This window comes from Vicia villosa, unplaced genomic scaffold (genome assembly GCF_029867415.1).
Source record: "Vicia villosa cultivar HV-30 ecotype Madison, WI unplaced genomic scaffold, Vvil1.0 ctg.005189F_1_1, whole genome shotgun sequence".
NCBI classification, from domain to species: Eukaryota; Viridiplantae; Streptophyta; class Magnoliopsida; order Fabales; family Fabaceae; genus Vicia; species Vicia villosa.
The window spans coordinates 1-21,885 of record NW_026706586.1 but is presented as its reverse complement, the minus strand read 5'-3'; the positions used below and the strand labels follow the sequence as shown (position 1 = coordinate 21,885).

Here is a 21,885-nt window from a genome sequence, read left to right as displayed (position 1 = left end):
GGAGAATCCCCACGGAAATGTCTGTTAATAGAGGCAAGCTGACATCCCTAATTTGTTGTCGGTCTTTCTTCTAAAACTATTGAAAGTTTCTTGTAATTCTTCTTCGTTTATATATTTATATAATATATTTTTCATTTTAAAACTTGCATTCATTCAAAGAAAAAAGTCACGGCCATTAATTTGTCAAAAATATTGGCGTTGAAACTTTTTTGGACACTTGGATTCACGATAACTTGATATTAGTTGTGGATTAATATTTTTTTGTTGAGTTGAATTGATTTTCGTTGAAAATATATAATTTCGATTTTTGTTTAGCGGATAAGATACGGGTCCATTTAATTTTTTTATAAAAATGGGGTCCATTTATTTTATTTTTTGTTCTCTTTTCACAAAGGTATACTTGCTTTTGAGGCATGAGAAAATATGTGTTTGGATTTTAGTTGTTTTGATCAGGGATGACAAGCATACTCAAATCTGCGGAGTTCACCCGCATCCGAACTCTAGTCAACAAGTAAAAATCCGAGTTTATTAGGTTTAGATTTGAGTTTGGATGCCACCTGATAGTTCAGGTGTGGGTTTGGATAGTGTGAAATCTGCACCCGAAACCCGAAATCACACCCGTATATATATATATATATATATATATATATATATATATATATATATATATATATATATATATATATATATATATATATATATATATATATATATATATATATATATATATATATATATATATATATATATATATATATATATATATATATATATATATATATATATATATATATATGTATTTTGCTACGGGTTCGGGTTCGGGTTTGGGTGAAATATCCGAACCCAACGGGTGTGAGTGTTATTTTACTACCCGAACAGTCTTTGAGTTTGTGTTCGGGTAGTGTAAAACCCGCACCCGACCCGATCTGTGGTCATCCCTAATTTTGAGCAATGAAAAAAAATTATTATCTTTTTTAAAGAATTACCAACTATTTTAGTTGTTCGCTCTAAAATTTCATATCTTTTACTATATAAACTGACTTATAAATGTTTTGGGGTTGTTTAATAAAAATAGTAGTTGACTGATAAGCTAGTTGATAGTTTATAGTTTATGACTGATGGCTACTGACTAATGACTTATAGTTTATAGCGGATGATTGAGACTGATAGCTTATAAGCTAATTGAAGTGTTTGGTAAAATTAGCGGTACGTTCAATTAACTTATAAATGTAAAATGACATAAAAGATATTTAATATATAATTATTTTAGTTTAAATTAAAATAAATAATAAGGGTTAAAAATGGATATTAATTAAAATAATAAGGATAAAAAAGGAAGAAAAAAATAATAAACTACAAGATATAAGCTAAAACGCTATTTAAAATACTGGAAAATAAACTATAAATTAGTAAAATATGCTATAAGCTCGTGATGAAAAGATCGTTACCAAACGAGTCTAAATTATCGTATGAGTTTATAAGACATAAGACATACACCCTCCAGACACATTTATAAGCAACAAAAATATTTTAATTTTTGGTCACTATTATAAGCAAAAGTCAATTATTACTAAATCATTTAATGTTATAATTCTTAGTAGGAAAATGATTAATAGTGCGAAATTTTTTTATACGAAAACCAACGAATTACGTGGCATTTTTACTCAATTGTGTTATTGTTACCGTCATTAACTTCGGTCAAATCAACAAGCTACAGTTCCGTAAATTCAAAATAAAACTATAAATGCATAATAAATTGTTAGAAAATGATTAACAGCTGTTCTCCTTTCTCACCGCTCATCCCATTCCACTTTCTTGAAATAAAGCCTTTTAAAATCACAATAAACATGAATTTTATTTCCAGATTTAGATCTTTAGATCCATATCATTTATGTGATGAAGATATGGTATTTTCAAAATAGAAAACTTCATTGGTATCATTGAAACTAACCACTTCGTGGTGGTTGAAAACCACGCCGCCCCGACGCCGGAGTATGCTGCCACTGAGTTGAGAAGCACCGTTGTAGCTTTGACCGAGTAATTTTCTCTCTTCCAATCCAAGATTTAATCTCATATATTTTCACAAGTGTGATTAAAGATGTAAATTATCTTTTAGACTACATCGGTATTGTGCTGGTTTGAACAATGATTGAATGTGGTTATATGTGTTATTTGGGCTCCCAGTCCCATACATGTCACACACTTTTAATATAAATTAGGTACTGCGTGTATTATAATATCAAATATAGCTTCCAATTGGTGTGACATAACTATTATATTTTGGATTCTGTTGGTGTGACATTAGTTTTAAAACTGACTTATGAGTTGCAATTTTTTTATGCAGATATGATATTGTAACAGGGATTAAGAAAAGGTTGATACCAACTGTAATTCTGTTTCATAGACTTTTTTTGGCTCTATGGTTCTCCAATACATAAAGGAATTATATTACATTGGAGTATCTTCTTCTACAATTCTAGGAGATGATTCTTTACACGCTAACTTAATTTTCAATTCTTTAATCCAATTCATCACTTTCAATAAATCATCTTCACTATTTATCTTTGTTGAAGCAACTTCATAAAAGGCATCACAAGCTTTATCAACACGCTGCAATTCAAATTTTTTAGACATATTACCACATTTAATAAGTGTATGTCTGCGATTTACATCCTTCCTCCATCGTGCCAAAATATAATTGTCAGGGATTGAATCTGTTTTTCCTCTGAGCTTAAGCACACAAAGGATGTGCTTGCATACAATACCTTTAAATTCAAACAAGCAACATGTGCATTTAAACAAGAAGTCTTTTTCATTGAAGCATACCATGAACCCAATGTCTTTCATCTTGTCGTGCACTTTCTTACTCTCTGTAACGCAAAATATGGAATCTAATCCCTCCAATTTATCAAAACATGCATGGCAATACATCATCGAAGCAATTTCGAATTGAAATTCTTTGAACTTTGCATTGGTAAATGCTTTTTGGAATTGGACCTCAAAGCCAAAGTGACTTACACAAGAAATAATTGAATTAAATGACCTGAAATCAGCCATGCTCTCCTTTTCAATTTTATCTTTCAATGCATTATCGTATTGTTCAACAAATTGCTGCAATGTTGTCTTTGAGTTTACATATCCATCAAAAAATGAGTTCATACTTTCACTTCGTTGTGTAGTTGACATTCCAGCCCAAAATGTGTCCCTAACATATATAGGAACCCACCGATGCCGCTCATCAAATAACGCTTTCAGCCATTCATTATCGTGTAGTTCATAATACACAACCATATGTTTCCACCTCATCATAAAATCACTTTTGCTTATAGAATCATATACAATATCATGCAAAAGTGTTTTAATTGACTCATAATTGGAATATCTACCAAACTTTTCTGGAATTTTTTTCATTAAATGCCATAAGCACCATCGGTGTCGAGCCTTCGGAAAGACAGTCTCAATTGCATTCTTCATTGCTCTATCTTGATCACTAATTATGGCATTTGGAGCACAACCGTGCATACACTCTAACCATGTTGAGAACAACCAAGTAAAAGTTTTAGTATCCTCATTAGACAATAGAGCACAATCCAACAACATAGATTGACCATGATGATTTACTCCAACAAAAGGAGCAAAAGGCATGTCATATTTATTTGTTAAGTAAGTGGTATAAAAAGTTATGACTTCGCCAAAATACTCATATGCAGTCCTACATCTTGCATCAGCCCAAAACACATTACGTAACCGACTTTCATCATCCACATCCATTACATAATAAAATTGATTATTTTGCTTTTGCTTTCTGACAAAATATTTTTGTATTGCTTCTGCATCACCTGTCCCAAGTCGTAGTCGTCTTACTTTGTCTATATAGTTTCTACAGTCTTTTTCTCCAAATGTAAGATTCTCATACCCATTCGCTTCAACAACTAAAGATCGAAAGTTTCTGCTTACATTAATTTCAGCTTGATCATTGAGCTCTAACCTTCTTCTCATCTGAGACCCCAAATTTTTGTTGGATCTAAAATATCATGCTTTGCTTGGACTTAGTTCATGATTATGCTCAATAACAACACTTGAAACTATAACTGTCCCGTTTAAATGCATACAAGCATTCAATCTCGCCTTACACTGTGTTTTTGTAATAGGATTGGGCTTCAATGGATTTTTTTATTGACTCACATACTTTCTTGCTCGACTACATGCCAAAGTAAAATATTTTTTTCCATCATCTCCATTTTTTGAACTTATTTTAGCAATTCCAAAACCTATCACTACAACACGGAAGGCCTACGAAAGCGCTTATTTTGGGCTTTAAAAGCGCTTAAAAGCGATGTGAAAGCCAGCGCTGGCGTATGTAACAAAAGCGCTTCTGAAAGCGCTCTGGTAAACCCCCCCTATAAGAGCGCTTTTCTGGAAAAAGCACTCTGGTAGCCCTCCCTATAAGAGCGCTTTTCTGGAAAAAGCGCTCTGGTAGCTCAGCCTATAAGAGCGCTTTTTCCAGAAAAGCGCTCTGGTATCCCCCCTATGAGAGCGCTTTTTCTGGAAAAAGCGCTCTGATAGCCCCCCCTATAAGAGCGCTTTTGGAAAAGCGCTTTCGTAGGTTGCGTTTTTTTTATTTTTTATGCTTTTTTTTATCTTTGGCAGCGCTTTTACTAAAAAGCGCTTTCGTAAGTGGACCTTTAAGAGCGCTTTTTAAAAGCGCTGTCGTTGCTAAATGAGGTATTTTAATGTGTAGCCTGTAATTTAAGCCTCCCAGTCGACCTGTAATATTTTCGACCTGTAATATGTTTTCAACCTGTAATATTTTCGACCTGTAATATATTTTCGACGATATATTTTCAACCATAGGTAGGACAATATATATATACTAATATAATACCATTATAATATCCAAAATTATATATATACATCATTACAAACTAAATCAGTAACATCAACAATATTATACTTCAAATCGACACAAATCCTACATGAAAAGTTGCTGAATATAAAATTGACACAAATCCTCTTTGATTTCTTCCAACTTAAGTCTCGGGTACGAAGCAGCACGGAATTCGTCCAAGTACTACAAAACAAAAACATAATATGAATGATTTAGTTAAATGTAATAAATTATATGAAATTATCTTAAGTTATAAATTCATACCGTGAGCGGAATCTCTAATTGATTCGCCTGAAGGATTTCTTTCATAAACCTCAAAACATAGTATCCGCAATCTGAACTGTTTCGCTGTTGCGGACACTACATAGAAAAACAAATAAGATTTTATAGTTGTCTTGTTTTATCAAGTAGCATAAATATTATAAGCAAAATTGTGAAAAATAATGTACCTGCACTTTGATCCAAGTAATGTTGTTTGATTTAGTCCGGGATACATGTGCGTCTCGTTGACTTCGGAACACTTATATTGATCTAACAAATATATAAAAGCATATGTTTAGATCAATCTCACAAATAATTAAATATATAAATATACACGAATATTTAGAACGATCCCACTTACAAATCAATCATTTCCTTCATAGTCGGATAATTGGTCCAGTCACCATTTACCGAATTCAGATAATACACCACTCCTCTTATAGGGTTGATAGAAAGCAACAACCAGTGTGCTCTATAAATTAAAACAATAGGTTATATGAAAATTTTGCTATACACAAAAGAAACAGAGATTAGATGAACCAAGAATGAGAAACTAACCCTACTGGTCGGGTATTATACGCCCAAAGATGCAAACTTTCTGTATTGCCGGTGGACATGAATCTATCGACTAAGCGTTGTCTAACTGATTCCGGTTCCAAAGCAATTGCCATTCCGCTGCAATGGGCGGAAGACACGAAACAGAATCTGTTTGACAATGGAGTCCCGCGCAACACTCTGTCATACAACAACCTTAAATAAAAACATAATAAACATTAGATTATTTTCAGTGAAATGTGTAAATAAATTGTGAGACTAATTAAATAATATATCGGATGAGTGGATATTACCGGATGTATGAGTGCATATTACCGACGCCTAGTTGTTCATGCGTAAAAATCTCTTCCAAGTCATCAATTCCAATATTTGACATGAATTCAATACCGAAGACACCTTCATCCATATTGATTTCACGTAAAGCATCATCCTTCAAATCGGACATATCAACAATTGTTCCGAGCGTCGTCCGGTATCGAGGCACAAAAGCACCGCCTTTTTTTGCCGCTGGCTTCGGAGGACCAGTGGGTGGTACGCTACGAACTGGCTGCGTCACTTGTTGTGACCCCCGAGCAGATGCCTAAAAATCATATAAGTTAGGTAAAATATAAAATCATGCAGTTTTAGATTCAGATTATATATTAACACTTTAAATGTACCTCTTTTAGTGATGCAACAGACTCCTCCTCCTGTAAAATCCCTTTACCCTTAATTGCGGGTTTTGTAGGAGCAGTCTAAAATTAAAATGTAAAAAATAATTAATAAACGGTGCAGAATTGACATTCGAAAACTAAATGATTCATAATCGTTTTCAATATACCTCATCACTAATGGTAATGAGCTCCAAGGGCCATGCAACAAATGATCCTATTGCATCTCGCAGCAATGTCGTCTCTGAGACCATGTCAGGTACCGGTAGCATCGCATCATGATCTAATACAACATCCACCGATACTTTCAGGTGTCCATCCGGGAGCGGTCTATGGTGAAGTAAATCTCCCAAAGTGTTGTGCACTTTTCCCTTGCCAACTAGGCGATAATTCGGTGACGATAAGTATAGTTGGCAAGATGAAATGCCCTAAACCAATAGTAAATATAAAGTCATTATCATTAATAAAATAGAACAATTTGTAAGGAAAAAAATTTATAATTACCTCGGGAAATTTCCTTTGACAGTTGATACTAGCCTTATCACTAGTTTCTTTCACCGATGAAGTGTTGCACTTTTCTCTCATATACATATCTTTATCTCTTTGCAATTCAGAGACTTGTGTTTGCAATTCCTGCAATTTTTGCAACACTTCTTCATTGGTAGGATTTGATCTTCTCTTAGGATGCTTGTAAAAAGAGGTTGGAGTCACACCATGACCTTTACCCCTCACCCGACCGGGATACTCAGGAGCATCTAGTGCTCTACTAAGTACGCTCTTATCATCCTGGTCCTCACCGCTGGATACCGATTGCGACAAGGTCTCCTGTAATTCATTTACATTTCAATAATTATTAGTGGAGATAAAAAATCATTTATATATTAAAAAACATTTGATTTAATTAAAGACACAGTGTTATACTTACACATTCAGCATAAACTCTTTGAACATCGGGATCGACAGCTTGATTCTTGCCCACACGAGCTTCCTTTCACAACACATGTACTGGAAGTGAGGTTTCCTCACTTTTCGTCTCCTCTAACTATGTATTGACACAAATAAAATCGTCAAATAAAACACATTTAGACAATTAATTAAAACGCATTTCTATTTACTTACAATTTTTTCCTCTAAGCGTGCATATCCCAAACGCCCTTTTTTGTATGGATACGCGGCTTTTGATGCTCTCGCACTATTTGTGGCACTCCTTTTCCGAAAAGATTCATCTCTTTGCTCTACAAACTTAGCCCAATCATTATCATTAATGAACATCTCATACTTTTTTGGACGTCCCGGGGCCTCTTCAAGAAAGTTTCCTTCTTTATCCTTAAGATAGCTGTTTGTTAGATAAGCTTTCCACCCTTTATATCTTTTTCCGGCCAAACTAAGAATGAAGCGTTTACGCTCGTCTGGTATGGTAAAAGACCTCTGCAAACAAACATACGCATAGAGTGTGTTAGTATAAGTAATTTAATCAAATTATCGTCAAGATAATAACAACAACCATATATGATACCTTAAGCTCGTCCCAAATCATGTCTTTTTTCTCGTCCAACTCTTTGCTTTTCATATTCCATTTAGCTACGGAGACTGGAATATGCAAACGAACAAGTGTACCAATATAGCTTGTCAACTTTGCAGAATTAGGACCAATTGGTTGGTTATCAGAATTCCATTCCAAATTATATATCAATCCTTGGTCTCTATGTCGAATGATTCCCTTCATAAGGGACACACCTCGTGCAACTTCTTTTGATGATGTATCCGGAGCATCTATATCTTGTGAGTTTTCTTGTGGCTTATCTTGTGGGTTCTCTTGTGGGTTTTCTTGATTACTAGCCATTGAACCTGTATCAAACAAACTAAAGCACATTAGTACACTATTAATAAGCTAACAATCTATACAAGTCAAATGGAAGTCAAACCATGCATGTACAAGTAAATCGGAATCGAAATCGGTGAAATCAGAATAAGCGTCAAAAAAAGAAAGTTGTCGGAATTGAACGAAATTTACATGGCTATGGTAAAACGTCCTCACAGACTCAAAAATGAAGTCGGTTTTCCAAAATTCAGACCCTAAGCCCGACTTTTGACCACGGGCAGAACCAAAACCGATAAAAAAACAGTCCCGAAATGTAAAGATAAGTGAATGAGCAGCTCCGGAATTGTCAAAATAGTATAGTTAGATGTAAAGAAGTCGACAAACGGATACATGGTTCAAAAGTTATGTACAAAACGAAAATATGCACCAAAATTGAATAAGTATTGTAACAATCGGAATACAAATTGAAAAAACTATACAAATTGAATATATAACAATCGGTACAAATTGAATAACGCACATTAGTCGGAATATGTATACTATTACCTTTTTCACTAACGTCTCTTTCTTTTCTTGGTAGGATTGTGTGCTACGCGTCTCTTAACAATGCGGACGGTTGGATTGATCCAAATACCCTCATTATGATCATTTCTAGTACAAGATTCGTTCTCATCTTGATCGTTTCTTGTACAAGATTCAATGCCAACACCAATATCACCTTGATCTCCAATGTTTTCATCAACTATTTTGTTTGATAAAAGCACTATAGACCATTTCGTACTTGTCGGATCATTGACATAGAACACTTGTTTAGCTTGAGAGGCTAGAATGAAAGGCTCATCTTTGTACCCCACCCTGTTGAGATCCACTTGCAAAAATCCTGACTTATCCATTCGTATGCCACTATTATTTTCAACCCACTTGCAACCAAATACAGGAATTTGAAACTTTGCGTAATCAAACACCAAAATGCGCTCGATAACCCCAAAATATGACAAATTTGCAAATTTCGGATTTAAGTCATTCGCACTTGATATGTGCATTGCTTCAGCTACCAAGGTAACACCACTATTTTGCATAGTACGTTTATCATCCTGTTCTTTGGTATAAAATGTGTATCCATTAATTGCGTATGCGCTATAAGAAAACATAATTATACTTGGACCATAGGCTAAACATCTCAACCTTTCTGTTACTGAAGCAGGATCTGAACGATACTTTGAATAAATATGTTCCCTAAACCACGGTATGAAACTTCGATTGTGCTCTCGTACTATCCAGTTCTCATTTCTATTCGGATTTAAATCTCGGAGAACAACCTTGTGCATTTCAACATACGGCTCAACCTCAATCTCATTGTGCAGAACATACAAGTGTGCTTGATCCCGTTCGACCATTGATACTGTCACAACTTTATTTCCAATTAGCCTTTTTCCTTCTTTTTTTCGACAATATGAGATTTGGGGAGTCCAATTGATTGAACATTTGACAGATATTCAGTACAAAACTCAACCGCTTCTTCAACAACGTATCGTTGGGCAATACAACCCTCCGGTCGACTTCTGTTTTTCACGTACCCTTTTAATATTTTCATATAACGTTCAGCAGGGTACATCCATCTCATATAAGCTGGTCCGCACAATTGTGTCTCTTTCACAAGATGAACGACTAGATGAACCATTATGTCAAAAAACGAGGGAGGAAAATACATTTCAAGATCACATAAAGTAACAACTATCTCTTTTTACAATGTTGGTAAGATCGCGGGATCGACCACCTTACTGCAAATTGACCTGAAGAAGAAACACAGCTTAGTTATTGCGCTTCTTACTTTTTCTGGCAGAATAGAACATATACCTATTGGTAAAAAATGTTCCATTATAACATGGCAATCATGCATCTTCAAACTCTTTAACTTGAGGTCTTTCATTGACACAAGTCTTCTAATATCTGAAGAGTAGCCTTCTGGAACTTTAACTTCACTGAGGAACTTACACAATGTTTTCTTCTCCTTTCTAGATAGAGTGTAAACAGCAGGTGGCAGATATGTTCGTCTTCCTTTCGTCACGGGTCCCAATTCAGTTCTCATTCCCATGTTTACCATGTCCTTCCTTATGTTAAGGCCATCCTTAGACTTTCCTTGTATATTGAGTAACGTACCTATGACGCTGTCAAATACATTTTTTTCAATATGCATAATATCCAGGAAATGTCTTACGTACAACGACTTCCAATATGGAAGTTCAAAGAAAATTGACTTCTTCTTCCACCCACCCTTGACAAGTGAATGTGCAAAAGGCTTGCCAAACTGAGTGCTCACATCTTTCACCTTTTCAAAAATTTGATCACCTGACAAAAAAGGCGGGGCTGTACGATGTTCGGCCTTTCCATTGAATGCTTTTCTCCACCCACGGTAGTGATGATTAGAATTTAAGAATCTACGATGGCCGAGAAAGACATTCTTCTGACAAAGCTCCAATCGTGTCGTATCAGTTTCATCTTCACAAACAGGACACGCTTTTTGACCTTTATTGCTGTACCCGGATAGATTTCCGTATGCTGGAAAATCATTAATTGTTCCAAACAACATCGCCCTCAAGTTGAAACTTTCTTTCCTATACCCATCGTAAACCTCCACACCGTTCTCCCACAAAACTTTAAATCTTCGATTAAGGGTGTCAAGTATACGTCTATGTCATTCCCTGGTTGTTTAGGCCCAGAAATTAGCATAGATAACATCATGTACTTACGCTTCATACATAGCCACGGAGGTAGGTTATAAATCATAAGAATCACAGGCCATGTGCTATGCGAGATACTTTGAATACCATGCGGGTTCATTCCATCAGTAGACAATGACAAGCGAAGGTTTCTTGCTTCTTTTCCAAATTCAGGATATTCACTATTAACTTTCATCCACTGTGGTGAGTCTGCCGGATGTCGCAACTTTCCATCAATAATTCTTTCATCTGCATGCCAAGTCAAGTGTCTTGAATCGGTCTCACTACGATACATGCGTCTAAATCTCGGAATTATAGGAAGATACCATAAGACTTTTGCCGGAGATAACTTTTTCTTATATCGAGGGGCACCGCATTTAGGACACTCATTCAACGCTGCATACTCGTTTCGAAACAAAACGCAATCGTTTGGACATGCATGTATCTTATCATAGCTCATGCCAATAGAGGACAACATCTTTTTGGCTTCATACGTTCGATTGGGAAGAACATTATCCTCTGGTAGCATATCTTTCATAAGGGCTAATAACTCTGTGAAACTTTTATCCGACCATCCGTTGTCCGCCTTTAAGTTGTACAACTTTAACACCGCAGACAATCTTGTGAATTTTGAACAACCATCATACAACGGTTTCTCTGCATCGCTTACCAACCTCTCGAACATTTTGGGACAATCCTCAAGATCTTCTTCAAGCGCTTCTGCAATTTCTTCGACTCGATTGTAATCGTATGTGTCTGTGCAATCGTCGTTTGAATAATACTTCGTATTACACCTCGACTCAACATTCCTTTTACTTTTTTCACCATGCAAACTCCAAACTGTATAACTTCTATCAATTCCAAACCGTAGTAAATGCGATGCCATCTGTTTCCCGTCAACCTTATCCCCATAACAGCAACCCAAGCAAGGACACGTCATTCGAATCGGGTCTTCGGAGTGCGCAACCGCAAACTTAACGAATTCCCTAACCCCTTTCTCGTATTCTTTCGACAATCGGTTTGAATTCATCCATGTCTTATCCATGTCTTAATTAAGCTAAACAAAAACGGTCAAACTTTCACTCTTCACAAGTAACCCCTATAGCGAATTCAATTCACAAAGTTAGTAAGTTCATCACTAATTGATTAATGAAATTGACATCAAGAATATTCCACATGTCAGAATAATGAGTATTACTTAATATAATCTAAAAGTTACAAAGTTAGTAAGTTCATCACTTAAAAATCAGAGAATATTCCACATGTCAGAATAATGAGTATTACACTACACCAATGAGAATGACACAAAGGGACATGGCAGTTCAATTGTTAGTGTTTTGTTCTGTTTTTAGTCTGGAATCAGAGAAAATAATCCACAGGCTGGTAGGGAAAAATTATGTTACAGAACTATTAGAACATTAACACAGTTTAGAATCTATCACTCATGTCTTAATTAACCTAAACAAAAACAACTAATTCTTAAGGCATAGAACGGTATAATGTGTTTCTGTCAAAACGCAAAGGATACACGGAATGAATCCGAAGCAATAAAATGCAACATATTACTTTGGCGAGAGAGAACAATTAATTACCTGTATAGTAGTAAGCAACTTCTAGACCCACACAATGTAAGATTCTTGAAAACGATCAAACTTTCACTCTTCACAAGTAACCCCTATCTAGCAAAGATATTCCTGAAAAATATAAAATAAAAAACTTAATTAAAGAGTATAAAATGACACGCCAAATTGGGCAAACAGGGAATAGGTTATATGCAATTTTATCCCAAGGAAATCGAACAAGTAAAATAAGTTGTGTTTGATGAAAATTGAGAATGTATTCAATAGTTTAACATTAAAAGAAAAGAGGCCGAAATACAACTATTAGTAATATCATATTTTAACTTAACCTGTCAAGAAAAATCTATTAAGGATAAATGAGAAGTGTAGATGGACAACAAAAAATAAGAATGCATAAGACATTAAACATGCAATACTGAACAACTAAGTCTGTTTGTCCGCAAAAATATTCTACATTGTAGAATATTGAATGTGTAATTAATTATTTAAAAGCAATATTTCTTTCATAGACTTCTTATTGATAACACAATCAATACTTTAGTCCCTCAATTATGGCTAGTAAACAATGTAATTCAGGCCAATTATTACCTGAGACCAATATCAATAGGAAATCTATCACCACTACTAATGATTTTTTTTTCCTGATCAAAGTTTAATCATCACTGTCCTCTCCATATTTGTTATAGAATAACAAAAATACTAATACGGAAAATTGTTGAAATTAATTTTCTTAGTTTCGGATGATGAGATAATAGAGTTGAATATTGTTCTCTTGTCTCCAATTTTCTTCCTATCATTCTGTGTCTCAGTCTGGGTGGTACTTCAAACAATTCCTAGATCCACAAACCTATTTCTAGTCTCATGCAACTCTGAAACTAATCCATGACCTGTTTGATTTAAATCTTAAACCAGCTAAAGCAATTGATCAATCACAAACAGATTTGGTGGATTAACCCATGCATTGCATCCTACCTTAAGCTCAAACAAATGATGAACTGACAATTTATATAATATTGAATGTACAAAGGGTTTGGCAATTCGGGAACTGGTGGAAGAATGCTCAAGTACTGGCCACTAACCACTAAAGAAATCTAATCTGTTGTCATACTAATAGATTAACTAAAAAGTGAAAGATTTAATTCATTGGTAGGGAAGTTGATGAAGCCAATCCAGCGGCAGTGGGGAAGTTGTTATAATTATAGTATGATAATTAATTCATTGGTGGTAAAGCTCTAACCCTACAGGCGGATATCTATCAGGAACCGGCCATGATGAATCAAAGTTTCATTAAATCAGAATCAGAATCAAAGTTACACAGTGATACAATCGTAAATAAAGAAAACATTAAAATGGAAGAACCTTTAAATCGTACCTCCTTCATCTTCTCTTCTTCAGCGATTCTTCTTCGTCTTCGTATTCTGGGCGTGGGTTGTGGAGGGTATTTTTATGGAGGTTAAGTGCTGCGGTTTTGAGGAAGAGGTACGGTTTTGAGGATGAGTTCTTTGTATACGTCTTCGTCTTCGTCTTCTTCAGCTATGGAGTTTTGGAGTTTGCAGTTTCTGGGCAGCGATACTGGCAGAGAAAGAAGATTAGGGATTATGAAACGCATAATAATTTTGATTTTAAAAATTTTAATTATGAAACAGCTATGAAAGCGCTTTTAAAAGGCACTCTGGTAGCCTTGCCTTTACCAGCGCTTTTTAGGGTAAAAGCGCTCTTGTACCCCACTCTCTATAGCAGCGCTTTTGAAAGCGCTTACATAAGCCCCCTATAAGAGCGCTTTTGAGAAGCGCTTTCGTACCCCCCCTTTAAGAGCGCTTTTGAGAAGCGCTTTCGTATCCCCCCCTTTAAGAGCGCTTTTTGAAAGCGCTTTCGTAACCCCCCCCCCCTTTAAGAGCGCTTTTTTTGCGTGTTTTTTTATTTTGTTTTTAGCGAAATCTATAGCAGCGCTTTTGCCTAAAAGCGCTTTCGTAGCTGTGCTGGCAAAACTCAAATTTGGCGTAGTGTATATGTCGAGCATAGTTCTTATAATACTCAGTAACTTCATCTTCAGAAGCAAATACCATACCAACACTAGGGATATCTTTTTCATATGTGTCATTTACTTATAAACAATCAGTATCTTTTTGAGTTTCTTCATTTTTTTCCACTTCATCACAAATTTCAAATATTTCTTGCACTAATGCAACAAATTCAAAATAAAAATAACTATGTTAATTGATTAAGACACCTAAGTAAATAGAACATCATTAAATTTATACAAAACTTTCAGGTAAATAAGTACACAAAATAGAAACGTAATGATAAAATACTTACTAATAGAAATGTAATGATAAAATACTTACTAGTAATTGAAATTGAAGCTAAAGCAGAGGTGATTAGGAGAAGCTAAAGATGCAGCTTTTCATCAATACAAAGAGATAAAGAATGAATATGAGAAATTATAAATGTAATTTTTCACAAAAGAATGAAGGAATAAAAAATGTTAGTTTACTGGAAATTGGAAAAAAAAGCAAACCGTAAGCGATGTGGCGGGAGTGGTATACGTGGGTTTTAATTCTGTTAGAATTATATTAAATATTAAATTTAATTTGTTTTCTAAAATGTAAAATAGTGGAATAAGTCATTGAACACGTGTTCGTGAAAATTCTTACAAAAAGTAGTCGTACTATTTAGCAGCTCTGTTCTTAATATACCCCTCTATTTCATTTTCCAACATTCGATTAAATTTAATAAAGAGGATATTATAGTAAATTTGATTAAAGATTTCACCAAAATCTAAAAATTAACTTCAATTGATTGAATTTCTTAATAACCGTGAAAACTATTTTTGTGAAAACTATTTTTGTTGCTTATAAATGTGTCCGGAGGGTGTAAGCTATAAGCTCGAAAACATGTCTTACCAAACATAGCATTTATATGCATGTTTACTAGATAAAAATTAAAACACACAAATTTATTAATTCATAATCTTTTAGCTTTTTAAATTTTCTAAAACTAAAATTATTTTCTGTTTTGAACTATAAAACAACAAAATATATTTTAAACATAAAAATTAAAATAAGTAATTATGATAAACATATCTTAATATTAATTAATTCATATTATTATATTTCATAACAATTAAAATATTATAAATATATAACGAATGATATCAAAAACTTAAAAATATATATAATAATATTTTTAATAGTAATTATAATAATAGTGGTAGTTGTTCACTATTAATGCATATAAGAGTTTCTATTGTTGATAGTCATAGTGATGACAGTTGATAGTGACGATTAGTGGTGATTTACGTTAGAGTGGTGATAACTAGTAGTTAGAATTGGTGATCGACGATTGTCAAAGTGATGGCCGACACTAAATAATTTGGTAGTTGACGATAGGCAATGTGGTCATTGGTGATATTTATAATAATGGTTGACAGTTATTTAAGTGATGGTTAGATTAGAAATCATATATACATAAATTGTGATATAAAATTATCGAGGGTGGTTGTTGGAAGTGATCAGTGAAAAAGTGGTTGGACTGGTGGTCGATGGCAGTCTCAGTGGTAACTAGTGGCGTAAATAATGATTAGTGGTGGTGGTGTCTTACTTTAAAAAAAAAAGTTAAAAATCTCTTTTCTATTTTAAATTTTAGTAAAAAAACGTTTTGAACTTAAATAAAAAAAATTAAATCAACTTTTGATTTTGAAAATAACTTTCAAAATCAAAAACAAAAAACCGGCAACTTTGAACAGATCATAAGATTTTTATTCTTATTAAAGAATTATAACATATTATAATTTATATATTTGTTAAATCATTTTCTTTCTAACCAACAAAAACAATAAAATAAAAAAAGAATAAAGTTGACTAGGTAAATATAGAATAAATATTTTTCCTTTTCTCCTTCTTTGCCACCTTTTTTTACTCCATACGGAAGAAGCAAAGAAATTTCTAGCCAAAAGTGGGTTGGATGATGTGTTTATATAGTTGAAATCATCACACAAACACACACATATTCGATTGGCACCTAAGCTTTAATTTAAAAGACAAAAGCTAGCTAGAAACTTCCCTTTGTTTGCATCCAAAATCAATAAAATGCTAATAATCGCACCATAGACATAGTCATTGGCATGGCATATATTTTGATTGATTCCATCCTCATCACTACTCATCCCTTAGTTTCTCTAATGGTCCCCATGATCGAGCTATCTAGCCCATGATCACGATAGGGAAACCCTATGAAAGTGAGAGAGAAAGGTTCTCTATTTTGTGACTAATTAATTACACTTTATTTTTGGATTCTAAGTGAAGACAAATTAGGGCATATATATAATGATGTTAGTATTTAATGGAGAAGGGTCATGGTCATGGATCGTGCTCGTGTTCTCACTATTAATTATAATTAGAATGGTATCTTGATTTCGTTTGCTTTTGATACGTAACTGGCTACAAATCAAGCCAACATTTATTGATTGTTTAAAATGGATATGAATGGTTGGCTTTGCATTAGTCGTGGTTGCTAATAATCTTTGTTTTTTGAACCACTACACGTCACATTCTCTTGGTAGTGTTATAGTATTATTATTATTATGATATCAGACAAATATCGTGATATCTCACGTGGTTGTTATAGATATTATTGTTAGGTTAAATGTTTATAATGTATAATAAATAACATATATGATTAATTAAATAAATATTTGATTAATTAAAGAAATGCAATATAAAATTTAAAGAAATGCAATATAAAATTTAATTGATATGATTAAAATTGAGAATTTCTTCACCCACCTCCTAACCTTTTTGCCCACCCCTGGTGAATTTACAACATTACCCCTTGTTTCGGAAGTTCATTTCCGAAACGGTACTTTTTTTTGAAAAAAAGGTGTTTTCGGAAATGAACTTCCGAAAACGTGTTTTTTTTAATATAAAATATTGGTTTCGGAGATGCATCTCCGAAATAAAGTTACATTTTCAGAAAATGTGGTGTTTCGGAAGTTCATCTCCGAACGCACCCCCCTTGGAGAATTCGGAAATGAACCTCCGAAAATATGTCTGGACAGAATAAAATGAAAAACAACAACAATTCGCTTTATTTAATCGGGTGAAGATTACAACGATAATAATACATAAAATTAAAGTTACATATTGTTGAACACGGGTAGGTGGGGATGAGAGAGTGGTGGGGAGAAAAAAAGGCTTCCAAATTTCAAAAGGTGTACTACTGTAAGTAACAAATGACGGAGGAGGTGTAACCGGGGCCGGAACATATGACGGAGGAGGTGGATGTCCGGAGGAAGAAGAACCGGAGGTACGTCCACCGCGAGACAAAGGAGCCAATCAATGTAAGCTATAATTTATCATTATCATCAGGGGACGTCATTACAAAAAATTGGGAAAAAAAATCTTATTATTTTTAATCTTGATTTTTTAGAAATGACGTCCCCAGATGATAATGATAAACTATAGCTTACAATGATTGGCTCCTTTGTCTCGCGGTGGACGTACCTCCGGTTCTTCTTCCTCCGGACATCCACCTCCTCCGTCATATGTTCCGGCCCCGGTTACACCTCCTCCGTCATTTGTTACTTACAGTAGTACGTATTTTTATTAACATGATAAATCCAATAAAAAAACACTGTGCGATACAATCCGAAATCCGAACAAAACAAAACAAAACACGTCAAACAAAACAAAAACATGTTATTCTGCCCGACGAGCGTTACAAAATACACATCAAACAAAATAAAAACACGTTATTCTTCTCGACGAGCGAACTCCTCCGAATGAAGATAATTATACCAATCTTCATCCCACTCAGTATCAGAACCATCAGCGTTGATCACGCCTGAAGGCTGAGCCTGCGCGTCCGAGCCATGGACTCCCAGGGGACGAGAAGCAGAACCAGTCAAAAGCTTCTTCTTCTCCTTCACCACCTTCACCTCCTTCACCTCTTTCACCTCCTTCTTTGAAGAACCCTTTCTTCCCTTAGCGCCCTCTTTAGAAGACGCAGTCCTGCGTGCTTGTTGGTTGCCTGACATGTTCCTGTAAACAGTTGAAATCGATTAATATGCGAGACAAAATAAAAAACAAAAAAAATTTGAACTTCTGATACAATTCGGAAGTTCATTTCCGAAAACTGGGAGGGAGGTGTTTTCGGAAATGAACTTCCGAAACACCCCTGCGATGGACTTTTCTGCAACTTCCATGGCAGACCCCTAAACCAAACTTCAAACCAAATCAAAATGCTTCTAAACAACCTAAATACTACTAACAACCTAACCATATATCATTTATGCAATTAAAACCCTAAATAACATGCATTTGAATAATAGATCTAAAAATTTCAAAACTTACAAAGTGTTAGGATTGAGGGCTTTTGAATGTTGTTTAGCAGTGTGATTGGAGCCTTGATGCAGCTTTGGAATTCTGTTTGCACAAATTTTCGCCTTTGTCACTTTTTGTTTTGATTTAGGGTAAATGATTGGGGGAGGGGGAGTGTTTTGATAAATCTGCAGAAATCGCAGTATTTCGGAAGTTCACTTCCGAAACCCCTGCTTCGGAAATGAACTTCCGAAATAAGTCAATTTTTTCAAAAAAAAAGCGCTTCAGAAGTTCATTTCCGAAGCAGGGGTATTTTGGTATTTTCGCTGGGGGTGACCCCCATAGGGAGGTGGCCAAAGAAATTTTCTTAAAATTAAACAACAAAGATAGTAGAAGACATGTTTTTCATAAAATACTCATATACTTTAAACATAATCGTTATCGATTTTGATGTGCAACGAGGTTTCATGTATTGAACTTTACATGAGGAATGAGCCTTGTGTGATGGATTATATCGAATTGGGCAATTCTCCCATTTTGAGCCATGGACTAGAGGTGGAGTTGGATTTCATTTGCATCAATTGGTATCTAAGTATGGCTCGGTCATTGGATTTGAGTCAACCGAAATATTAAACCATATTAAAAAAGGAAGAATAAATTGTTGGGATGTCGATGGTTCTAGGGGAAGACCTGTTATTGATTTTCATGTGCAAAGAGAATTTCATAACCCAACTTGGAGTCTACATCAGGAGTAATAAAAATAGTGTGAGGGCTTATGTAGGAAGAGACAAACCTCCTTTTTGAACCATATTTTGAGGAAGAGTTGGTTATATGAATGACAACTGATATCAGAGCATGGTTATATCTTATGAGCGTTGAGACTGAATTAGAAGAATGAACCTTTAAAACAGGGGACGAGAAATATTAACCTTATTGTTTTAGTACAAACCTTTATGGTTCACAGAAAGGAAGTGAACGAAGAAATGATATTGAGTTCAAATAAGGATTATGTAGCTCCGGTTCTATGATAGGTGGTGTGGTGGTCGTTTTCTTTACCTCCCCGTTTCACTTGGGAGGACGGCACGCTAAACCCTTCACGCGAAATTTGGAAGGAGAATGCGCCCGTGGTGGGATGAATTTTATTTCAGTTCTTCCTACGATATCACACGAACTTTCTTATTTGTCCTACGAGTAGGAAAGGGGAAAAAAGATCTCAACTAAACCCTAGGAGTTTGCTAAGTGTGGGGATTTACACCTAGACTAGAAATTCTGGAGTCCGGGGGGTCGGTTATACATAGGGAAGTGTTTAAACACCCTACATATCTGTAGTACTCTACAGGAACCTTCTCTGTGTCATTGTGTTTGTGTTTGTTGCTAATGATTGGGAAAGTTTCTCCTTTGTGTCAGGAGAGAGAATTGAATTGATTTGAAGAGACAGACAGACAGACTGACTGACTATTTTTGGTATTTTATTAGCTCGCTGAGATTCCTTGTGAACCTCATGCCTACATATCCCTAGTGGAAGTCAGAGCTTAATGTAGTTCGGGGAACTAACTAGGGAAAATAATGTTTTTTGGTGCCTTGCTTGAAGCTCAAGGTTGAAGCTTGGAATTAAATCTCTGTTTACAGTAAAGAGACATGAAATTATCTCTACAGAGAGGTATTTGTACTATTCTACCACAAACATTTAAAGGAGTGACAGAATAACTGAATTCATTTCATTCAAGAGGGGGACCTTACTTGTGTGTGTGCAAGTATGCCAGTCAGATGCCTCTTAAATGAAAGAAAGATGCTCGTCCAAATTAGGGAAAGTATACAAGTCTGGGGATGTGCCAGAGCATGTCTTTCAGAGTCCTAAATGGGAGACTTTGATTGAAATTGAAGTTGAAATGTTTGTTTGTTTGAATGTGGTAGAGTAGTAAAAATATCTCTCTATAGAGATAAGCTATGTCTATCTACTGTATGAAAGATTTGACTTTAGCTGGCTTGTATGAGGCCCAAGCTTGAGGCTTTTTGATTGATTAATTTAATATTATTGACTCTGGGAGATGACTCCATTGAGGATTAATTACAGGGTATTTTTGTGTTCTGTACAAAGCCCAGAATTGAGGCTGACTCTACCTAGGGAGACTCTATTTATGTGCCTTGTACAAAGCCCAAGGTTGTGGCTAACTTTAGCTAGGGAAAAACACTATTTTCTGCCTTGTACAAAGCCCAAGGTTGTGGCGGACTCTTAAATGAATTAAGTATGGATGACTATATGGGGAAAGATCCTAAGTGTTAGGAATCTTTGACACATGAAAGATATGGTTTATCTGCCTTGTACAAAGCCCAAGGTTGTGGCTACTGAGTGATGAAGGACTCACTGGGGAGACTCTATTATCTGCCTTATACAATGCCCAAGGTTGAGGCTGACTCTTGACAGGGGAGTTTTATTGTTTGGGTGCCTTGTATGAAGCCCAAGGTTGAGGCTAACTGTTTTTGTTGTTTTTTGATTCTATTGAGGAGATTTATCTATTAAAAGACTTTTTTTTTGATGGAAGCTAACCCTTTCCAGGGATTTGACTCAGCTGGTGAATTTGTCTGTTAAAAGACTGACTTTTATCATGTTTTTGGAGGCTGACCCTTTCCAGGGGTTTTGACTCTTTTGGGGAAATTATCTCCTAAGAGAAATGAATCTTTATTTTTTTTGACATTTTATTAATTGACTTTGGAGGCTAACCCTTTCCAGGGGTTTTTATTGAAATGATGGATTGATTTTAATTGACTTTGGAGGCTAACCCTTTCCAGGGATTTTTATTGAAATGATGGATTGATTTTAATTGACTTTGGAGGCTAACCCTTTCCAGGGATTTTTTATGATTGAAAAGTGGATGGCAGAAAGATTATCTAGTGGAGACTCTTTGTTTAAAGCCCAAGATGAAGGCTGACTCAATGCTGAGGATGACCAAACATGGATCCTAGACTCTTCTAAGGAAGATTGATGAAGATAAGGGTGACAGAGACTGTCCATGTCTCTCATTCCAAAAAGTGTACTCAATGTGAGATTGAGACAAACTTAGCTTGTTTTAAGTCTGGTCTAAATTGGAAGA

General features: G+C 35.0%; 1 pseudogene; it reads right to left on the bottom strand.

The window, feature by feature from the left end:
* Window positions 1-2,448: 2,448 nt before the first annotated feature.
* LOC131642525 (protein FAR-RED IMPAIRED RESPONSE 1-like) lies at window positions 2,449-14,085 on the bottom strand (annotated as a pseudogene).
* Window positions 14,086-21,885: the final 7,800 nt, after the last annotated feature.